The sequence below is a fragment of the Lycium ferocissimum genome, chromosome 8 (assembly GCF_029784015.1).
Source record: "Lycium ferocissimum isolate CSIRO_LF1 chromosome 8, AGI_CSIRO_Lferr_CH_V1, whole genome shotgun sequence".
In the NCBI taxonomy this organism is placed as follows: domain Eukaryota; kingdom Viridiplantae; phylum Streptophyta; class Magnoliopsida; order Solanales; family Solanaceae; genus Lycium; species Lycium ferocissimum.
Genome location: NC_081349.1, coordinates 66,260,399 through 66,282,918, shown reverse-complemented (window position 1 = coordinate 66,282,918; position 22,520 = coordinate 66,260,399). Strand labels below are relative to the sequence as shown.

At 37.0% G+C, this 22,520-nt stretch overlaps 1 long non-coding RNA gene across 1 annotated transcript; it reads left to right on the top strand.

The window, feature by feature from the left end:
- Positions 1-19,901: 19,901 nt before the first annotated feature.
- Positions 19,902-22,259, top strand: LOC132067072 (uncharacterized). Its single transcript, XR_009417010.1, has 2 exons — positions 19,902-20,218; positions 20,766-22,259. It is a non-coding gene; the product is annotated as an uncharacterized LOC132067072 (long non-coding RNA).
- The last annotated feature ends 261 nt before the right edge of the window (positions 22,260-22,520 follow it).

Genomic DNA, 22,520 nt, shown 5'->3' with positions numbered 1-22,520 from the left:
AGCTGAAGGAGTTAAATCTACGGCAGAGACGATGGTTAGAACTTCTAAAAGATTATGATGTAAGTATTTTATACCACCCCGGAAAGGCGAATGTAGTGGCCGATGCACTTAGCCGTAAATCAATGGGAAGTCTATGTGAGATTCCTTCGGAGAAGAACGAATTAACCCGTGAGCTTCACCAACTAGCCAGCCTTGGAGTTCGCCTAATTGATTCAGGCAATGTGGGAATTGGTATTCACAACCCAACTGTTTCATCCTTACACATGGAGGTGAGAGAACGTCAATACGAAGATCCTCAGTTGAACCATTATAGAGATACATTTCATGAGAAAGAGAAGTCCCCCTTTGAAACTTCTATATATGGAGTTCTTAGATACCGAGGCAGGCTATGCATTCCGAATGTTACAGAATTACGTCGTCAAATTCTAGAAGAAGCTCATTATTCTCGGTATTCTATCCACCCAGGTGCAACAAAGATGTATCATGATCTCGAGTTAATGTATTGGTGGGGTGGAATGAAAAAAGACAGCAGAATTTGTAGCACAATGTCCAAATTGCCAACAAGTGAAAATCGAACATCAAAAGCCAGGAGGATTATTGCAAGCAATGGAGATTCCAACCTGAAAATGGGAAATGATCAATATGAACTTTATTGTAGGGTTACCTCGCTCCCGAAGCAAGTCTGACTCCATATGGGTGATCGTGGACAGACTCACGAAATCAGCCCATTTCCTTCGGTCAAAGAACTACTTACTCAGCAGAAGATTATGCAAGATTGTATCTTAAGGAAATAGTGCGACTCCATGGTATTCCGATGTCCATTATTACTGATAGGGGAGCGCAATTTACAGCTAAGTTTTGGAAGTCTTTCCAAGAAGGATTGGGCACTCAGGTGAAGCTTAGCACAGCATTTCACCCGCAAATTGATGGGCAAGCCGAACGCACTATTCAGACCTTAGAGGATATGCTAAGATCATGTATTCTAGATTTCGGTGGTAGTTGGGACGACCACTTACCCCTTATTGAGTTTTCATACAACAACAGCTATCATTCTGGTATCCAAATGGCTCCGTATGAAGCTCTATATGGAAGGAAGTGTAGATCCCCAATTGGGTGGTTTGAAGTCAGAGAGACACAACTAATAGGCCCTGAGTAGCTTATAAGGTTGTCCGCAAGGTGGGTCAAGTAGCTTATGAATTGGACTTACCCTCGGAACTGGAATCAGTCAATCCAGTTTTCCATGTCTCAATGCTTCGTAAGTGTGTTGGAGATCCTACTAGGATCATCCCAGTAGATGATGTTCAAGTGACAGAAAAGTTGGCTTATGAAGAAATACCCGTTGCTATACTAGATAGGCAAGTACGGAGACTTAGAAATAAAGAGGTAGCCTCAGTTAAGGTCTTATGGAAAAATAACAACCGGGAAGAGATGACTTGGGAGGCAGAAGAAAATATGACGGCCAAGCAACCACATTTATTTCAGCCCCCGAAAGAAATCCAAAATGAAACGTCAAGATTATGAGGTATGCATGTTTTCTTTTTATGCTTTCGGGTCGTGTGTGGCCAAACTTTATTACTATGATGTTATGGCCCTGTGAGCCATTATTATCATGGGCTGTTGTGACAGGTTGGTAGTGCCATATTACAGGGGAAACTCTGGCGAAAATTTCGTAAAATTCCCGAGAACTTAACATTCGAGGACGAATGTTTTTAAAGGGGGGAAGAATGTTACACCTCCCATTTTATTTCAAGGAGATTTCGGCTTATTGGTAGTGTATGCCTTCGGTACGGTAGTCCGCACCAGAGTTTTGGTCATGAGATATTTTGCTTGGTATGTGTATAGGTGTTTAAGTATGTATTCTTGATATTTCGAGGGAATTGGAAGTGAAACGAATCGAATCGGAGCAAACAAAACAGTTCAGGAAACTGCTGAAACCAGTCAGCGTCAACGGCCCAAGGGACGCACCGTCGACACATCGACGAGCCGTCGACCCTGCTCGTCGACCCGCCGATCTGGAAGTTTCCAGCACTGGGTATAAATATAAGCTCCCACGTTTTAATTCATTATTTCTCCTCAATACGTACTCTATATCTCTAGAACCCTCTAAAACCCTGTCTCTATTTCTATAACAATCTATGCCAAGAAATTAAGATCAAAAGCCAGGATTTCAGAAATTCATATACTAGGAAGCCTATTAAGGTTTGTGAAGGGTAAGAATTTCTTTGGCATGCAAGTGAAGGATTTCATTCTAATGGAGTAAAGTGCCTCAAGGCTTATTCCCAAGTGATTAAGGTAAGTTTTATGATTCTCCCATATTATTTAAGCTATTGACGGGTTGAAAGACTTGGATTGTGGAAAGAAGGGGGGCATGAGGTGCAAACATGGAAAATAAAGATTCTTTTTAAATCATGACTTGACTTGAATCATAGATCTTGATATGTAATGAGTGCAATCTTGCTATGAATAGTAGTAAAGATGTGTAGAGGCATTGTATGAGGATGGACACGGGATGGTGCCATAGCTAGGGTTATAAAGGAGTGATAGGGAATGTTTGGGATTGATAATGTCTAGCTTGATGGAGTTGTTGATTAAGATATGGTGGGTGTTGTTGTGATATTGGGAGTTGTTATTATTATTATTATTATTATTATTATTATTATTATTATTATTATTATTATTATTATTATTATTATTATTATTATTATTATTATTATTATTGTTATTATTATTATTATTATTATTATTGTTATTATTGTTATTATTGTTATTATTGTTATTATTATTCTTATTATTGTTATTATTGTTATTATTATTGTTGTTATTATTGTTATTGTTATTATTATTATTATTATTGTTATTATTGTTATTATTGTTATTATTATTCTTATTATTGTTATTATTATTGTTATTATTATTATTATTATTATTATTATTATTATTATTATTATTATTATTATTATTATTATGTGGAGGAAGTCATCGAAATAAAGGAAGATGATACCCGATTTTCGTTAGCTTTAGTTAAGCATGAGTATGTCTTCGATTATCTAATTTTAGTACGAACTCCCTTGAAGGTAGAAACGTGAGCATTGGAGAGAAGCATTCAAGTGATAGAGTTAGCGAATCATAAAGGTATGTAAGGCTAGCCCCTTCATTCCTATGGCATGATTCCTCCGACCTTATTTTCCTTACTCTCCATGACTTTCTTGCATTCCGGAAAGAATATGAGTCAATGTATATAGAGCCTCTTATGCGATAACAAGAGTGAGAGATATGTTACGAATACGATAAAGGTAATGATGATGAAGAGTTTAAGTCTAAAGAATTCTAAAGCAAGATATAATGTCCATGAAGTTAATGATCCTAAGTATGGTTCCATTGATGTTCTTCCTTGCGTACACTCACCTTAAAATGTTAGTCCCTTCAAGGTGAGATATGATGAATATGATTACTCCATAATGTAATCGGGGGTTCACGACCTTATGTCACCCCGACATATCCATAGTTGCCTCCAAGTTCTAATGTATGTGTTATGATAAATGTAAGAGGATGCTAAGTTTATGATAAGTTTATGTTAAGGTCATGATATGACTATGAGAGTTATGATAATGATAAGTCTATGTTGAGCACATGATAATGCGATTCCACCGTGCCCGAATGGCCGGACATGTCACCGCTAATGCGGGCTGCTAATGAGTACACCGTGCCTGAATGGCCGGACATGTCACCGCTAATGCGGGCTGCTTGTGATTCCACCGCGCCTAGAAGGCCGGACATGACCACCACTAGTGGGCGGCGTATGATGGTACCCGGACGCGGGTAAATGAGGATTATATAGATGTGATAGGTCGATGTATGTGATATGTTTAAAATGCATTTACTCTTAAAGGCTAAGCAGGTTATGTTTTCACCTTATGTTTTATGATTCCTTTATTATGCTCATTTTATTTAAGCCTTATATACTCAGTACAATACTCGTACTGACGTCCTTTTCTTTAGACGCTGTGTTTATGCCCACAGGTAGATAGGGAGGTGATCCAAACTCATAGGAGCTATCAGCAGATTTTAAGAGCACTCCATTATCCGGAGGTGCTACTGATTTACTATTTTGTGTGTATATATATATGTTTTGGGCACAACAGCGTCCTGTCCCATCCATATGTCTAGTACTCTAGTAGAGGCTCGTAGATACGTATGTGTGGGTAGTATGGTCTCACGATTTCCCATTTGTATATGTATATTCTTTTGATAGCCAAGGGCTTATGTATATAAAGGTAATTGTGTTTCAAAGTGAAAATGGTTTCTCGATGCTTAGAAGCATGAGATTAATGAATGAGCGCAGGATCAGTGTGATGAATAGTAGTATGAGCGGTGCTCGGTGGTTAGCCCCGGGTACCCGTCATGGCCCCTAGTCGGGTCATGACAGGTGCGGAAACTCGATATCCTCATTTAGAAAAATTAGCTCTAGCTTTGTTAAGTGCATCTAGAAAGCTGAAACCTTATTTTTAATGTCACCCTATATGCGTAGTAACCACATACCCGTTAAAAAATGTCATGCATAAACTGGAATTATCTGGTAGGTTAGCAAAATGGGCGGTAGAAATTAGTGGTTATGACATTGAGTATAAGCCCAGAACGGCTATAAAGTCTCAAATTTTAGCAGACTTCGTATCAGATTTTACACCCGCAATGGTTCCCGAGGTAGAAAAAGAACTTTTTTCAACTTCGGGAAAAACCTCGGGGGTCTGGACCTTACACACAGATGGAGCTTCGAACGTGAAAAGGTCCGGACTGGAAATCGTACTTAAGTCTCCCGCAGGTGATATTATCCTGCAGTCAATAAGGACTTTAAAATTGACTAATAATGAAGCCGAGTATGAAGCTATGATTGCAGGTTTAGAGCTGGCCAAAAGCTTGGGAGCTGAAGTCATCGAAGAAAAATGTGACTCGCCTCTAATCGTGAACCAAGTTAACGGGATTTTCGAAGTAAAAGATGAAAGGATCCAGAGGTACTTGGAAAAAATCCAGGTGATTTTACATCGATTCAAGGAATGGACCATGCATCATGTACCAAGAGAACAGAATAATGAGGCTGATGAGTTGGTCAATTTGGGTTCATCAGTAGGAGTGGAAGAATTTAACTCCGGTACGGTCGTTCAGTTGATGAACTCTGCGGTAGAAAACGGCCATGCCGAGGTAAACACAACAAGTTTGACTTGGGACTGGCGCAATAGGTATATTGACTACCTTCAAAATGGGAAGCTGCCATTGGGTCCTAAGGAGTCCAGAGCTCTTCAGACCAAAGCAGTGAGATTCTGCTTGATCGACGGACAATTATACCCTCGATCTTTCTACAACCCTTTGGCTAGATGTTTGGGGCTTGGAGAAACAAATTATGTGATGTGCGAAGTCCACGAGGGGACTTATGGCAATCATTCAAGAGCAGAGTCGTTGGTCTGGAAGTTGATCAGGGCTGGTTATTACTGGAACCAGATAGAAGGAGATATAAAAAATTTAGTCCAGAAGTACGATAAGTGCCAGCGGCACGCACCGATGATACACCAACCGGGGGAGCTGATGCGTTCGGTCCTGTCTCCATGGCCATTCATGAAATGGGGAATAGATATTGTCGGACCTTTGCCTTGGGCTCCTAGTAAGGTACGATTCATTTTATTTATGACTGACTATTTTTCTAATTGGGTTGAAGCATAGACCTTTGAGAAAGTCAGAGAAAAAGAGGTCATTGGCTTCATTTGGGATCACATCATCGTCGATTCAATATTCCCATCGAGATAGCGTGTGGTAACGGCCTATAGTTCATTGGCAATAAGGTTAGTAATTTCCTCAAAGGTTTGACAATTAAGAAGATTTTATCAACTCCGTATCACCCAATTGCGAATGGGCAAGCGGAGTCAACAAATAAAATCATCATTCAAAATCTAAGGAATCGGTTGAAGGAATCTAAGAGCAATTGGAAGGAAGTTTTTCCGAATTTACTTTGGGCGTATAGAGTGACCTCAAAATCGAATAGTGGTGAAACGCCGCTTTCCCTAGTTTATAGTGCGGAGGCCTTAGTTCCTATGGAAGTCGAGGAACTGAGCTTAAGATTCCAGTACGCGACGGACGAGTTGAATGACGAGGCTATAGCTGTAAAGCTTGACTTAACGGATGAACTTCGCGAGACAACGTTGGTCCATTTAGCAGCACAAAAACAACGAATAGGAAGATATTATAACCAACGAATGAATCTTCAGCACTTTCAAGTTGGGGACTTAGTTCTACGAAAAGTTACCCTTCACACCAAAAATCCTTTCGATGGGAAGTTGGGTCCGAATTAGGAAGGATCGTACAGAGTAACCGGAATAACTGGTAAAGGCTCGTACCAACTAGAATCTGAAGATGGCCAACGGTTGCAAACAAATTAGAACATGGCACACTTGAAAAGATATTATTGCTAAGGTATGGATCGCAAACCCTTTGTGAATTTCTTAAAAGTTGTTTGTCAATTGACCCTTGTAGGTACAGACCGGGACAAAGTTCAAGAGGTTAGAATTAGGTCTGAAAACACGTGTTGCACTCTTTTTCCCTTAGCTCGATTTTGTCTCGAAGTGGGTTTTCCGAAAAGGTTTTTAATGAGGCAACAATGTACAACGTGTTACTTTCATATCGAAGGCCGGCTAAGTCTTTGGGGACTAGGTATTGCCCAGTATTGACTTAGTGTTTGACTTCTCCTATGTCGAACACAAACACTGGGGGACTGCCATACCCTCGACAAGTTCGAGGTAGCTTGATGAAGCCTCGGCAAGTTCGAGGTAGCTCAATAAAGCTAGATATTTTTTGTACCTTCTGCACTAGGATCTGTTGTACGGGCCAAACGATCAAATGAGTCGTGCCTGGCTAGTTTGTTTGTTACGGCAAAGGCAGAAAAGTTCATAGGAGTCTTGCATCAATTATTTGTACGAGAAAAATGTTTGAAATGAGAAAAATACTTCGGTGAAAATTCGTGTTAATTATACTCTTGCATGAATATTAACATTCTTGAGAAATTAATCTTTGAAGGCCACAGGCTACCCTCAACGGGGGACTGTCGTCACAAAATAGACAGAACAAAACGAAGGCATTAAAGCCATAGTGAGCTGAGCCTAATTTGTACACATTAAAGAGTGTAAAAGGAGTTAGAAGTAATTAACACTTTAACTCGTATGCCCGAAGTGATTTGGAGACGTCCGAATTCACAAGAATTAAAGTAAGGCCCTTACATGTCATCAAAAGACAATCACCGGCAGAAAAAGGCTCGGTATAAAACGAACCTAAAACTTTCAGATTCTTTAAGTTGGTTCAAAAATTCGTTAAGGCGAAAACTATTAAAGATTTACTCAAGGTCGCGCCTAGTTCGTATTCGAACAAGGTAACTTTAGTAATGTTATCCGATTCAAAGGTCATTCACCCAACTCAAATCTTAAAGTATTGAAAGCAGGAAAATGCTCGAAAAGCAAACACTGACGAAATAAAGTCAAATCGAAGCTTTCATATAAAAAAAAGGATGGAGATTGACCTTGATAAACTTACAACAACAAAAAATACAAGGTCTAAAACCCTATCTAATCCTCCGAAGAGAAATCAGAACCACAACCTTCGGGATCATCCTCCGAGCTATCTCCGAGGAGTGCTTTCAGCACTTCATCTTCAACTACCTTCGACTGCTCAATCTTGGCGGCAATATTCTTGATGCCACCCGGAGCTTCTTCCAAAGTGAACCTCTGAGAATTTCAAAAGTGAGCCTCTGAGAATTCCGTCTCATATGCTTGGCCTTTAGCACAGACCGAGCCATGGCCACATCAACATCATCCCAAAGCTTGCTGCAGTTGGGCCATCCGGTCGGCATTTTGTTGACTCAGGGTGTCGAGGGAATGGGTAGAAGTTTCAAGCTCACCCCTCAGCTCTTCGTTGGCTTTGGCCCGATTTTCTGCCTTTTCTTGGGCCACCCTTAAGATCTCTTTCTCGGAGGCCCTCTCAGCCTCAATCCGAGCAAACCTGTCCTCGATACTGACAACCTCGACCTTGAGGGTGTCTACTTCTTGCCTCAGTTGGGCGATGGTTGCCTCGCGCTCCTCAAACTGCTTGGCCGATATGGAGGCATCCCCAAAGAGTTTCTTGATATCTACCTCAAGGACCTCATTTTTCTCGGTCATAAGCTTGATGTCATGCTCGATTCGGAGAGTTTCTTTTTTAGCCTCGTAAAGCTCAGCTCTGAGGACCGAATGATCTCCAATTTGCTGCATCTGATCTTCTTTTTGCTGCAGGAGAAGTTTGAACTTCCCAGTTTCTCGGCCTTGGGCGTTCAATTGGTTCTGTAGATCGTCCATCTCCCGCATAACACAAACGAAACCTTTGTTCTTAAGGACGATAGACTGCAAAGGGAAAATGAAGCTAAAAATTAACAGACCATGAGAATTACTCGAAGCAAATAAAACTTTTCAAAGAATGGAGTGTTTACCCAATTGGTTGCGTGCATGCTCTCATTGAAGAGACATTGCCAGGAGAGTTGTCCCATCTTCTCCCTATCGGATTCCGACACGAGGGGTCGAAGGTAGCTGGCTACCCCGACAGGCCGGGTCAAGAAACTAGTATCCTCGGGGATGGTGATAGTGGTCGACCTTGTCTTATTAGAATCGACGCTCGGAGCCGGGAAGGTCCTCACAAGCTTTGACCGCGAACCAAATTTCGATTCCTTAGGGGACCTCTTCGGCAGTTGTGGAATAGCAAGGTGGCTAAACCGGAGGCACCCGCTATTACATCGGATACGATAACAACCCCTTCATTGGCAAACATACTATCGAAATCTTCCTGCTTGAAACTACGGGAAGGGGAAGAAGTCGACTCAGTTTGCTTGGCCCTCTTGGCCACAGGCTCCTCTTCCGAAGACGTGCCATCCTTAACGATGACAGTATCCGCTTCAAGTACGATGACCTTTAACGGAGTAGGACTTTGGAAGGTTTCGGCCATAGGGACTGAAAGATTTTTAGCCGTGTCACCAGCAATGGGTTCGGTCGAACCAGCTACTACATTCCCCTCCAAAACATCGACCTGAGAGGGTTTCTCCTCGGCGGCAGTAGTAGTGGCTGCGTTGGTCCCGACTTTTACAATTAGAATATCATCATCCGGGAAGTCTTTCAAACCCTGAACTTATGAAGGACCGCCACTAGCTTTGGAACTTTTCTTCCTTTTGTGACCCACCGAGGTGACTTGGGGGCCTGGAGGATTTAGCGTCCTTTTTATTCTTCTTCGCCTCAGCAATAAGCAACGCTGAGTCCGACGGATCAAACACCAAACTTAGCACGGGAGGGGCATCTGTTGGTTCGGGCTTTGGGATTGACGAACCCTTCGGTAGACCTAAAAAAGATAATGTCAGAGTTAGAAAAAGGATGAGCAAAGGGAAAAACACAAAGCAAAACAGGAAAAACGACGCTTACCATGATTTTTTGCTATCCACTTCTTGTCCGATAGATCTTTCCATGTGCGTAATTGGTGCGCGTATTGGAATATGATGTTTTCTATCTAATCAAAGAAGTTCTCTATTTCGTCCGGGATCCAAGCAACAGCAGAGGTGTAAGAAAGAGTTAAGAGGCATAATTGAAAGCATGAGGAGAATATAAAGAGTTATATGATGCTTATGTTTCATGTTCCACCACTCAGGGAATGGCAAAAATCCCGACGGGATTATCTCCGCGGTTTTAACAGCGACGAAACGTTCCAACCAGCCTCGGTCTCTGTTCTCATCGACGCTGGAAATGATGGGGTATTTCCCTCATTTATAGAGCTTTACAACCCCACCGCAAAAGATCCACGGACTGTATAGCCGGATCAAATGGTGTAAAGTGAATTCCGCATTTAACCAAAAAGCGGAGACAAGCTATCGTCCGCCAGACGGATGGACTAATTTGTGCAAGGCATAAGTTGTACGCTTTGCACATATCGAGGATGACTTGGTCGATCGGAGGGTCAAGGTTGAGTGTGAAGGGATAGGTGTACACGTTTGAGTATCCATCCCTAAAGGTGGTAATGTCGTCATCCCCATCCGGAACAACAATCTTGGAAGGTCGGACTGTCCAACCACAATCAGTTTGGACCCGGGGGAGGTCCTTCTCCTTGATCTAGGAGGGGTAACGTCTGGCATCTGGGGTGAAGATTTGAAGATTCGAGATGAGGATTTGAAGATTCAGGATGAAGATTTGAAGATTGGGATGAAGATTTGAAGATTGGTATGAAGTTTTGAAGGAAAACAAGAACAAAGTTAATGATTCGGAGAAAGCTAGAGGAGTAATTGATCGAGTGGTAAATAGTGAAAAGTGGAAAATTGACCTTTTACAGAGGAAGAGAAATAATGGCGAGATGTTCCGAATTCGAGAACTGAAGGGATGGACCAATTAGGAAGATACACATGTCCGAAGTCAGAAAGATGTGGTATGAAGGGACGTCTGGTTTGCCGCCTGTTTTTGAAAAGAAGCTTACAAGAGAAGATACCGAGGTTATCATTCTACTTCCCGTCACCCCGACGGACTCCGATCCGGGAAGTGTGGTGACTATCTGTGTACGGTAAAAATCAGGGTAAGAAAGTTGCGATCATCCGACAAGAGGTCGAAGCAAAACAAAAACGTGGGAATCAAAACATGACGATTGGTTTGAGTTCGGTGATACGGATGAAACGAAGTCCGAGGAGTTGTTAGTCCGGTAAGCCGGAGTGACACTGGATGATATGAACGCGAGAAATCCGTGACGGATCTAATTTCTCGCCGCCAATCCCGCAATCCGATACGCTACAGCTGTTGTGGCGCCGCCAATAGTAGTAATTAGCATATTTTACCATATTTGAGTGAACATTAGGGTTTTAACCCTGGTACTATAAATAGGGGTAAACCCTCTATTTAGGATCATCTGATTTCTACTCTCACACTTTGTAAAATCTCATATTCAAGTCTTGTAAGATATTTAACAATTTGGCTCGTGCATAAAGCTAAAGCTCTGCACTTGATCAATTACAGGGGAAACAATAACAGATTCAGGCTATTTCAATCCTTGTCCTTTATATATAATTGATTGTCATTCCAAATTTCATTACGATTCCATATTTTGTTACGATTAACAACATATTAAACCATATATCATTTAAACCGCGTATAATTCAATTGTTACCTCACTACAAGAAAAAAGATATGTGGCAACAAAATCTTTTTTGTTGCCATGGATTAATTATTGTTGCAAAAAGTACTTTTGGCAACAATTTTTTTTTTTTTTGCAAAAACTTTTCCCAACGGCTGTTATTGCAACGACGTGCAACAACTTTTTTTTTTTTGGTTGCCAAAAGTACTTTTTACAACAATAATCAATACTATGGCAACAAAATTAAATTGTTTGGCAACAAAAAAGTTCATTTGCCAACAATAAAACTAAGTTGTTGCCACATATTAAATTTTTTGTTGCCCTTTCTATACTTTCTTATAGTGTCTTTTTAGGGGTAAACAATATCCATAGACCTTCAGCTTACTCAATAGATCTTTCTCCGTTCCTTTCTAATCTATGTTATCTCAAGTTGTTTTGATAACCAATGCTATTTTAAGTTTTAAGATTATATTTCACAATTGATAATTGGTCGCATAATGACAGAACATATCATGAGGACACTTTTTTGGTTGAGAAAAAGCACCGGAAAATGTCACCCCACTTGGTATTATACTAGGGAAAGATCACAGATGCTCCTTCAAATTAAAAAAAATTACCCGTCCATACCCCCATTTTTTTCATGTTCCCAGGAAAAATTAAAAATATTTACCCGAGATGACCACCAATTATGATACGAACATGGTATATAAATATACTGAGATGGCATCATGAAAGATACTTCAGTCCTTCTCTTAGTCCTCCATAATACCATGATGGTATATAAATATACTGAGATGGTATCATGGAAGATGCTTTAGTCCTTCTCTTAGTCCTCTATGATACCATCATGGTATATAAATATACCGAGATGGTATTATGAATGATCATGTTCATTTAATAAAAATGACACACTTTTTTGAAGAAAAAAAAAATCTCTATGATACCATCGTCTTATATACATATACCGTGATGGTATCATGAAGGACTGCTTCAGTCCTTCAATGAGACACTCCTCAGGACCATGGTACCATCATGGTATATAAATATACTGAGATGGTATCATGGAGGACTGTTTCAGTCCTTCTCTTAGTCCTCCATGATACCATCGTGATATATAAATATACTGCAATGGTATCACGAAGAGAAAGGGGTTTGGCCGAGGGGTATACCGGATAAATATTTTCAGTCGATGGGGGTAGAAGCGAAAATAATTTGGGAGGGAACATGGCCGGGTAAATATTTTATATTTTGGGGGCAATTAGTGATGTTTTCCCATTATAATATTCTGCAAACAAAGCTTACGGATGATAGAAAATTAAACACTTAAGATAAATGTTCGGAATCAACGAATGTGTTCATGTAAGTCCAATTTCTCGGACCAAAAAAACATCCAATTTACAATTGCCTAGGTAGAAAAGTTAGGCAAATAACCAGATAGTAAAAGACACATTCTTTTTAATTTTATAATATTATTATATAAAACACTATTATATATAGTTATTCAATATGGGTTTTTGTTATGAGTTAATTACACCCTATGTCAATTAGGGTAGCAATGATACCAAAATTGACCCATTTTTTTAAATTTTTCAAAAAATGACCCACTCCCTCCTCCTCCCTCTCTCTCTCTCTCTCCACCCACTCGATCCCCCTCCCCCCTCTCTCTCTTCTTCGCTTCGCCGCCATCCCAACGACGGCGCCGCCCGTCGGCACCACTGGAAAAGACAGAGAGAGAGAGAGAGAGAGAGAGAGAGAGAGAGAGAGAGAGTTCTCCGCCTTTCTCTCTCTACACCCACTCCCTCCTTCTCCTTCTCTCTCTCACTCTCTCTCCTGCCCTCCTCCTCCTCTTCTCTCTCTACACCACGCCTCCTCTCTCTCTACCGCGCTTCCTCTCTCTTTCTCCGACGATGACAATTTTTCGGTGGCTTAGATTTGGCTGCCTCCTCCTTGCGGTGTCTCAGGTCTGATTAGAAATTACCTAGATCTAGATCTATCTAGGTCTATCAAAAAACTCATTGAGGTGGTGGTGGAGCACAGGTGACGACGGTGGGGTTGGCCGGAAGTGATTGAGGTTGGCGATGGAGAAATCCGATGTCACGACCCGGTTACGGGCCATGACGGGTACCCAGGGCTGACCACCGAGCACCTCTCATTCTATTACTCATCCTGTGTTCATTCATACTACTTATGCTCGTAATCATGGAAAGCTATTATCATTTGAAACATATTCACTTTATATACGTGAGCCCTTCGGCTATTAAAATAATATACATATCTATATACATATACATATGATGAAAGACTGTGAGACCATACTACCCGCTTGCGTATCTACGAGCCTCTACTAGAGTACTAGACATATGGACGGGACAGGACCCCGTCATGCCCAAAACATACATATACATATATATACCAAAAGAATAATCAATGGCACCTCCGGAAAATGGAGTGCTCTCAATCAGCTAATAGCTCCTACGAGTCTGGATCGCCTCCCTGTCTACCTGTGGGCATGAACACAGCGTCCAAAGAAAACGGACGTCAGTACGAACATTGTACTGAGTATGTAAGGCATGAATGAAATGAACATAACAGAGAAATCATAAGGCATAAAATGAAGACATAACCTGCGTACTCTTTGAATGGATACATTTTATACATATATCATACGTAGCATATCATATGAGTTACCATAGCATATACATCATCTTATCATACATACATCATCATATAATTCATACATCATCATCGTTAACCCGCGTCCGGGTAACCCTCATATGCAGCCCACTAGTGGTGTCATGCCCGACCCTCTAGGCTCGGTGTAAACATAGCAGCCCACCTTAGCGGTGACATGCCCGGCCATCTAGGCACGGTGTAATCGTAGGCAGCCTGCCTTCGCCGTAACATGCCCGGCCATTTAGGCGCGGTGGAACCATGTCGTCATATACTCATCATAACTTAACATTATCATACTTATAGGCATATCATAAGCTAGACATCATCATACATTTATCTTTAAAACATACATTAGGACTTGAAAAGGACTATAGCTATATTGGGGTGACATAAGGTCGTGAACCCCGATTACGTTATGGAGTAATCATAGTCGTTATATCTCACCTTGGAGGGACTAACATTTTAAGGTGAGTGCACGTGAGGAAAACATCAATGAATCGTAGTCAACATCATTAACTTTGTAGGTACATCATATCGTGATCTCTAGAATCTTTAGACTTAAGCTTATCATTATCATTATCGTGTTCGTAATGTATCTCTCATCTCATTTGGCTATTCATGAACATAGGCTCTTAGTCTTCCGGAATATAGGAAATTCATGAAGAAGGAGGAAAATCATGCATAGGATTCATGCCTTAGGAAGAAAGGTTGAGCCTTACATACCTTTGTCGTTTAACTAATCTATCGCTTGCTTGCTCTCGTTTAATGCCCACGTTTATACCTTCAAGAGAGTTCCTATCGACATTAGCTAAATAATTACAAGAACGTGCTTACTAAAACTAAATAAAATCGGGCAGCATTTCCTTTGTTTATACTACTTCCTCCATATTCCATATCATCTCCCAAACATTCATAACAACAATTACAATATCATAACAACAATCGTCATTCATTTGCATTACCCGCATTTAGCAAATTTCACTTCAATTCCTCCATGGTCATGACCATAATTCACTATCATGTTCTTTCACATATAGTACTCATTCCATGTTCTACATACCATTCATAATCTACTTATAACCATAACATATCCATATCCATGATTCGTACCAACTACTACTCAACAATGATACTATTCTAGCATTTATGACCCACTTTCTATATTCTTCTATAATCCAAGTGTTTCAACTTCTCAAGACCTTAAACAACATGAAAAGATCATAATTCTTACCTTAGATATTGTAGGAACAAGCCTTGAATAGCAATACTCTTCTTGCACCAAAAACCCTAACTCACTTCCTTTGAAATTTCTTAGCTTGGATGAACTTTGATAGATTTCATACACTTGATTCACTTGAATTCTTGATATTGATCTTTGATTTCCTTTGTTTTCTTGTGGATGAAATATATGGAACCTTCTAGAGGTCTTGAGAGAGATGAAGAAGTGTGTGGAAATGAAATAAATGAAGTGGGAACACACTTATATAATCAGAACTTGTTCAGCTCGTCGGGACTTCCACGGATACTTTCACGGTCCGTGGAACATGGTACGGTCCGTGGAACTGGTCGTGGTTCACCACCAGCTAGCCACAAACTCTGCTGGGAGTTTCACGGACCCTTCCACGGTTCGTACAAAGTTACACGGTCCGTGGAAGTGGCCGTGCAACTCATAGTTTTCCCGAAGTCGTCTTCCGTCGTTTCGTTTAATCTCCAATCCTTTTGGAACCTTCTTAACACTTCAACATCAATCTAAGGGACGTTATAACTCTTTCCCAAAGCATCATTAGAACGTCATTAACTCGATACGCGTAATTCTTGCCCGACACACAACTTATAACTCGCTTTCCTTAGCAACTTTCCTCTCTTACCTCGAATGTCTTTGGAAATCTTAATTAGGACCATTAAAGGCTATTTCTTATTTATCAAAACACCGTATACGTCGTACCCTTCATTAGTCTACTCACTGTACGCTAACGGGAAATTTCTAAGGTGTAACATCCGGAGGGGTAGGGGTAGTGAAGGTATAATAGTGTATAATATTGTATATGGGTTATAATATTGTATATGGGTGTATATGGGTGATTATGTATATAGGCGTATAAATATGTATACACCTTCAAACACCTATATACATAATGTGCTTGTCTTTTGTATATAAGTGTATAGTATTGTATAAAAGTGTTTTTGGGTTAAAGCTTTGCAAAGTAAGTTTTGAGCTATTTTTTTGCAGTGTAAGTGAGCAAATTGTAAATTTATGAAATTTTGGTGTTACTAATATATGAATTTGATTTATGAAGGAATATTTTATTCATTTTCTATCTATCTATCTATAAAAGCAGAGACAGAAGCACCACATTACGCCAAGCGTCATAAGCAAATTTAGACATGTGTACAAATTTAGGACAAAGCTCCAAAAATTTTGCAGTTTGAAAATATTAAAAAAAAATGTGAAACAATTTCTATCCCACTTCTACGCGTTGCTAGACATTAGGAAAAAACTCCAGTAAAGAACTTAAAGAGTCCTATATTTAAGAAAACAGTTCCAAGAGTCCTATATTAATGATCAGTTGCAACTTCCTTAAAAACAAGGAATCAGAAAGGCTAAGAGCCTGTTTGGCCTAGCAACTAAAAACTGCCTATTTTGAGAAATGCTTTTTTTAAAAGTGCTTTTAAGAAAAATACTTTTGGTGAGAAGTAGTTTGTGTTTGGCTAATTCATTTGAAAAGTGCTTTTGACCGCATTTAAATAGCAGATTGTGTTTGGCTACTTCTTAAAAAGTGCTTTTGAGTGTCAAATTACGAAAAAGGACAAGTATCAATGAACGTTTACCATCAAGATGATTTTACAGAGAGAAATTATTTTAAATATCTATTATGAAAGACTTCAATTAAGTTTTTACTTTTATTTAATTAGAATTTAACGTACATATTAAAATTTTCAATTAATATAATACATAGATAAATAAGTAAAATATTAACTATTGATATAATATCAACATGATGATTTAAATATACCAAAAAACTACAAACAAAATAAAATTTAAAATCATTCCACAAATTAAAATTCAACACAAAGAATTATTATTTAGAAATTAAAGGATTAATGAGGGATATACTTGGTAAATATGTATTTATGGTAGGAATATTTTTGTCTTGAAGAAAATAACTTTCTGCTTCTGCTTTTTTCCTGCTTCTCCCCAATCGCAGAAAAAGCTATAACACTTCTACTTAAAAGCAATTTTATTGATTTGTCAAACACCTCAAATATCCAAGAAAAGTGCTAAAAAAAAAAAAAAAAAAAAAAAAACTTTTGGCCTCAAAACCGCTAGGCCAAACAGACTCTAAGTCTTTGCGGGAACCCTTTCAAACCAAAATTATCATCTTGAAGATTAGAATTCTTGCGCGTAAGAAAAAACTGTAAGTTCTTACAAATTTGTGCGTATATAGATACACTAGACGGCCTATGCCGTGTCGCGCACGCCCAACACTTTAAATTATAGTGCGTATGTGTATGTAGTTATGTTTGAATATATATATATATATATATATATATATATATATATATATATATATATATATATATATATATATATATATATATATATATATTATGTTCAAAACACGATTAATATAACATTGTAGTTTGTCTTTCCGTATCTAAAACTTTATTATATTAATGTTTGCTACGACTACAAAATTGGTAAATTTATTAATATTTTTTAAAAGAGAAGACTTGTTTAAAAAGAAACTATTTTCCTGTCTTTGAGATAAAACAATAGCAATATTTAAGCATCAGTTGATACTTTCAATTTTAATTCGATTAATTTAACGGTGTAAAATACTTATTATTTTTTATCAAATTTTGATTTGGATAATTCTAATTAAAATTATTAAATTAATTTTACATGTTTAAAAACAAAACAAAGTAGAAATTGATTTTTATTTAAACGAAGAAATACTATTTTTTAATTTTTGGTAAATATTCTCGGTTTAGCTCATTACTTGTCATGTTGTCTTTAGCATGGTTTTTTAAGAAAACGTAGATTAGAATTATAATTTGACATTTACCTTATTCATTATTTGATCCCCATTTGATATTTTTTTTTTACGACATTAATCTCTTTTCACATTTATTAGAGTAAGAATAAAAATAAAAAAGTAATTAAATTCTATCTTATTTTAAAATATAAATATTTTAAGTATATTTATTTTAGTAAACATAACAAATAAATGACATGGCGGAATAGGAAAAAAAAAAAAATCAAGGAATTGACGTTACAATAAAATCCTAAATCTAAGCATATCAATTATATCTTTATTAATTAAAATAACAACCTTCCCTAAAAATAGAAATGAAGTTAGGAAAAATAAAATAAAAAAGATATTGTGAATAATTTTAGAATTTGGATGTAAATCCCTTAGTTCGGTACACATGAAAGTTTCTTGGTGACCAAGTTTTGTTCTACTATAAATATGATGGTGTCCACCTCAATTGTATCACAATTCTTGAGAATAACAATCTCTTAACATTTTTCTATATTATATTTTTCTGTTACTATTTATAATAGAGTTTTACTCCTCTAAATGGCCGATCTTCCCAATGAAATCACTGTGAGTATCCTCTCAAATTTACCAGTGAAATCTCTGTTACGATTTAAATGTGTTTCTAAGTCATAGTGTTCTTGGATCTCATGTCCAAAATTCAAACTCTCCAATCAAGGAAGACAAGGAGCAATCATCGAGGGGTATAAACTTTCGACAAGGAAAAGCTCCTTTCGATCATTATTGACTTAATGAGATACTTTGGAAATTATATGAATATTGTTTGATTTTTTAATATGGGGTGCACTTTTTTTTTGACATTATTAATTTGCACTATTTTTATGCTATATATATATATTATGTTCAAAACACGATTAATTTAACATTGTAGTTTGTGCTCCGTATCTAAAACTTTATTATATTAGTGTTTTATTTACGAATACTGAAATCCTCCGCACTTTTTTTTAACATTATATTTTTTTTAATATAGGGTTCACTTTTTTTTGATATTGCTTGATTTTGTTAATATAGCCCACTTTTTTTTTCCCATGAGTTCGGAGATGGTGAGTTCCACTTTTTTTTTTCTTCCTTTTTTTTTTTTTTTTTTTTTTTGTATTGCTCAGTGTTATTTAGTATGGGCCCACCTTTTTTTTTAAGGAACGATAGACTGAAGCATGGGTCTAAACCCATGCTTTATATGGTTTTTTTTTTTTTTTTGTATATTTTTATTTTTTATATATTGGTGTTGTTTAGTATGGCCCACGCATTTTTGGACATTATTAGACTATATTATATATATATATATATATATATATATATATATATATAAATATTCAAAACACGATTAATATACATTTAGTTTGTCTTTCCGTATCTAAAACTTTATTATATTAGTGTTTGCTACGAATACAAATTTTACACTTTTTTTTTTTTTACAATATGGGATTCACTTTTTTTTTATATTGCTTGATTTTATTAATACGGGATTCACTTTTTTTTTATATTGCTTGATTTTGTTAATACGGGATTCACTTTTTTTTTCCGTGAGTTTGGAGATGGTGAGTTCCACTTTTTTTTTTTTTTAATATTGGTTGGTGTTAATATGGGGACCACATTTTTTTTTTTTTATATATATATATATATATATATATATATATATATATATATATATATATTTTCAAAACACGATTAATATAACATTGTAGTTTGTGCTCCGTATCTAAAACTTTATTATATTAGTGTTTGCTACGAATACAAAGTTTACACTTTTTTTTTTACAATATGGGATTCACTTTTTTTTTATATTGCTTGATTTTGTTAATACGGGATCCACTTTTTTTTTTCCGTGAGTTTGAAGATGGTGAGTTTCACTTTTTTTACTTTTTTTTTTTTTTTAATATTGATTGGTATTTTTTTTTTAATATTGGTTGATGTTAATATGTGGACCATACTTTTTTTTTTTTTTTGCTTAACGGATGACGAAGAACCCATGCTTCTGTATAGCAGTAATATTTGTCGTTTTTCTCTTCTTTGTCCCTGTTCTCCTCCTTTTTCCCTCTGTTTTACAAAATCTAGAAACTAACTACCAACAGAGGTCTGTCAAAAAATTAAACATTAGTATAATATTTTCGTTTATTTTTACACGCAAATGAAAAGAATTATTAGATGTATTCGACTCCACGAAAGAATTCTTATTCTATTGATCTCATCAATCACGCGGAAACTCTTTTCTTTATATGTTTTATAATTCAACAGAACATGGTTGCACCAACCGCGAGAACTACACCAAGGCACTATCAAAATTGATGATCCCGTGACTAAATTGAGGTTTAATTGTGAAGTTGGTAATTTTTTTTTTTTTTTAACTTTACTTTTGAACAAGAACTAAATAGTGTATTACATTTTTGAAATTTCTAATCCAAAATTTCTACTTGAGATGTGATATTCTCAGTTTGTGTTCTCTCTCTACTCACTTGGCATATAGTAGTAATTTTGCATAGCAACAAAATCTTCTTATGCTATAAGCCTATAAATCTAAGGTCTCCTCGGTGATTTTTCTTAAAGACTGATACATAAAAAAAATGGACATCTAAGTTGGATAAAGTCTGCAGAAAAGAAATTAATTCCTGAAACTAACAATACTCTCTACAGGTATCAACTATTTTGTCGAAAACAATAAGAGAAGAGCTTACCAACAATATTATGACCTTATTATATTCGAAGCAATTCACATGATCTTTCTTACATATATATAGATAAACATTCTATGCCTGCTTTGATGCTCCAGGTAGCTAAAATTGTTCTCATTGGCAGTTGTAACTACACTTTCTATACTGGATTTGGATACCACAATTTACGTTTTTTTTTTTGTTTTTTTGGTTCCTTTTGCAGCCTGAGAAATTTTTTTAATTTTAGAACACAACTAAGTTATCAATGTGCTTCAACTGTGAAAACTGTCTGGCTGCAAGAGTATTATTATTGTTTCAGCGTCATAATGGAGCGTAGTGCAAATATAACCTTGATACAGACATTTGGAGGTAAAATCAATTTTGTAACTTGCTTTTAAGTGGTTCATTTTTCGCCTCTGATTATGGACTTCTTCCAAGTACCACATTCTCTTTTTGGGATAGAGCAGGTTTTAGTTTTCATCCAATATTACTTACAAAGGCTGATGCAGAACAAACTTGAAGTTTCGCCTTGATTGTGTGACCAAAAGGAATAACAAATTCTCAATCATAGGTAAAACACAATTTTTCCTCCTTTTTTGGAATAGTTTATTTATTATGTCATGAGTTTGTGGAATAGTTTATTTATTATGTCATGAGTTTGTGGTCGGATCTGAATGTACTCGATAGTGTTCTCGAAACTATTTGTTCTTTAGCTAAGGTTTGGCAGTTATTTGATTTCCACACTGCAGTTTTAATTTGGATTATGCTTTGTTAGTCAGTACGATACATTGTAATGCGATTTCCACATGGAATATGTGTAATGTGTTATTTGATTTTTATTAACCCTCTGAATTTACGTTAAAGAGGGCTAAACTATTGATGATTGAATTTTGTTTCTTCCTGTACTATATATTTGTGCAAGGTTTCATTTTCTTTCAAAAAGTGTATGACAGATTCATTTAGCCAATTTTATTGGGAGATTCAAAGTATATGACACAACCTTTGCACAGTTTCTATTATTCATATATCTGAATGTAGTCAATGTCAACTTCTCCTGCTCATAAATTCTTGAGAATTCACTGCTCTTGGTATAGAATGAATAAGCAGGCCTTTTAGTTTGGTGTCTAAGGTGGGGTTCTGTGCATCTGATTAAGGTGCTTTTCCAGATTCCAAACTATAATATATCAAATTATAAGAGCCTACTAGCTCAGCAGGTTTGGCTTTGAAACTAAAGTTCATGTAACTTCTGTCTTTATGCCTTTCGGTTTACATATCTAAAATAACTGAAACCATGAATTAGCATTCGTTGCAGATATATCTGAATGCAAAAAAGTTATTTTCTGATGACTCCAATGGTTAATCACACAAATTGTAAATTGTGTTGTACTATTCTTTATGCTCTCTCACTGCATAAGTGAATCTTGAACTCCCAAATTTGACACTATTTTGTCAATTTTACAATCTAGTATGCTCTGTTGTTTGCTCCCTGTAATAATGACTGCAAAGTAGTAATCTTTTCTGCATATATTTCTCTTATGAACTCTCCTAAGATTTTTTTTTTTTTCCAGTACACCATCTAAAGGGTCAACTAAGCCTCTAGAGTTACGGGCATTTGACCGAAAATAGGATCATCTTATTCTTTTTTTTATTAGAAACTAAGCCTCTAGAATTACGGGCATTTGACCGAAAACAGGATCATTTTATTCTTTGTTTTTTTTAATAGAAAAAGGGCAGCATGTTGCACAAAGATCCCGTGTTAGCAGGGTCCGGAAAGGGCCGAGTATCAGTATTTTGGATGGAGCATATACAAATCTAATAAATTAAGCATTCCGTTAAATCTACAATTTTAATGATATTTCTTCTACTATTTTCTCAAGGAAGTTCTTATGCATCATGTACTCATATTTCCTCTATTATATTGTTTCAAAATGCTCTTTCTATCAACAAAATGATTGTCCATTGTGATGTTTATCTTAGT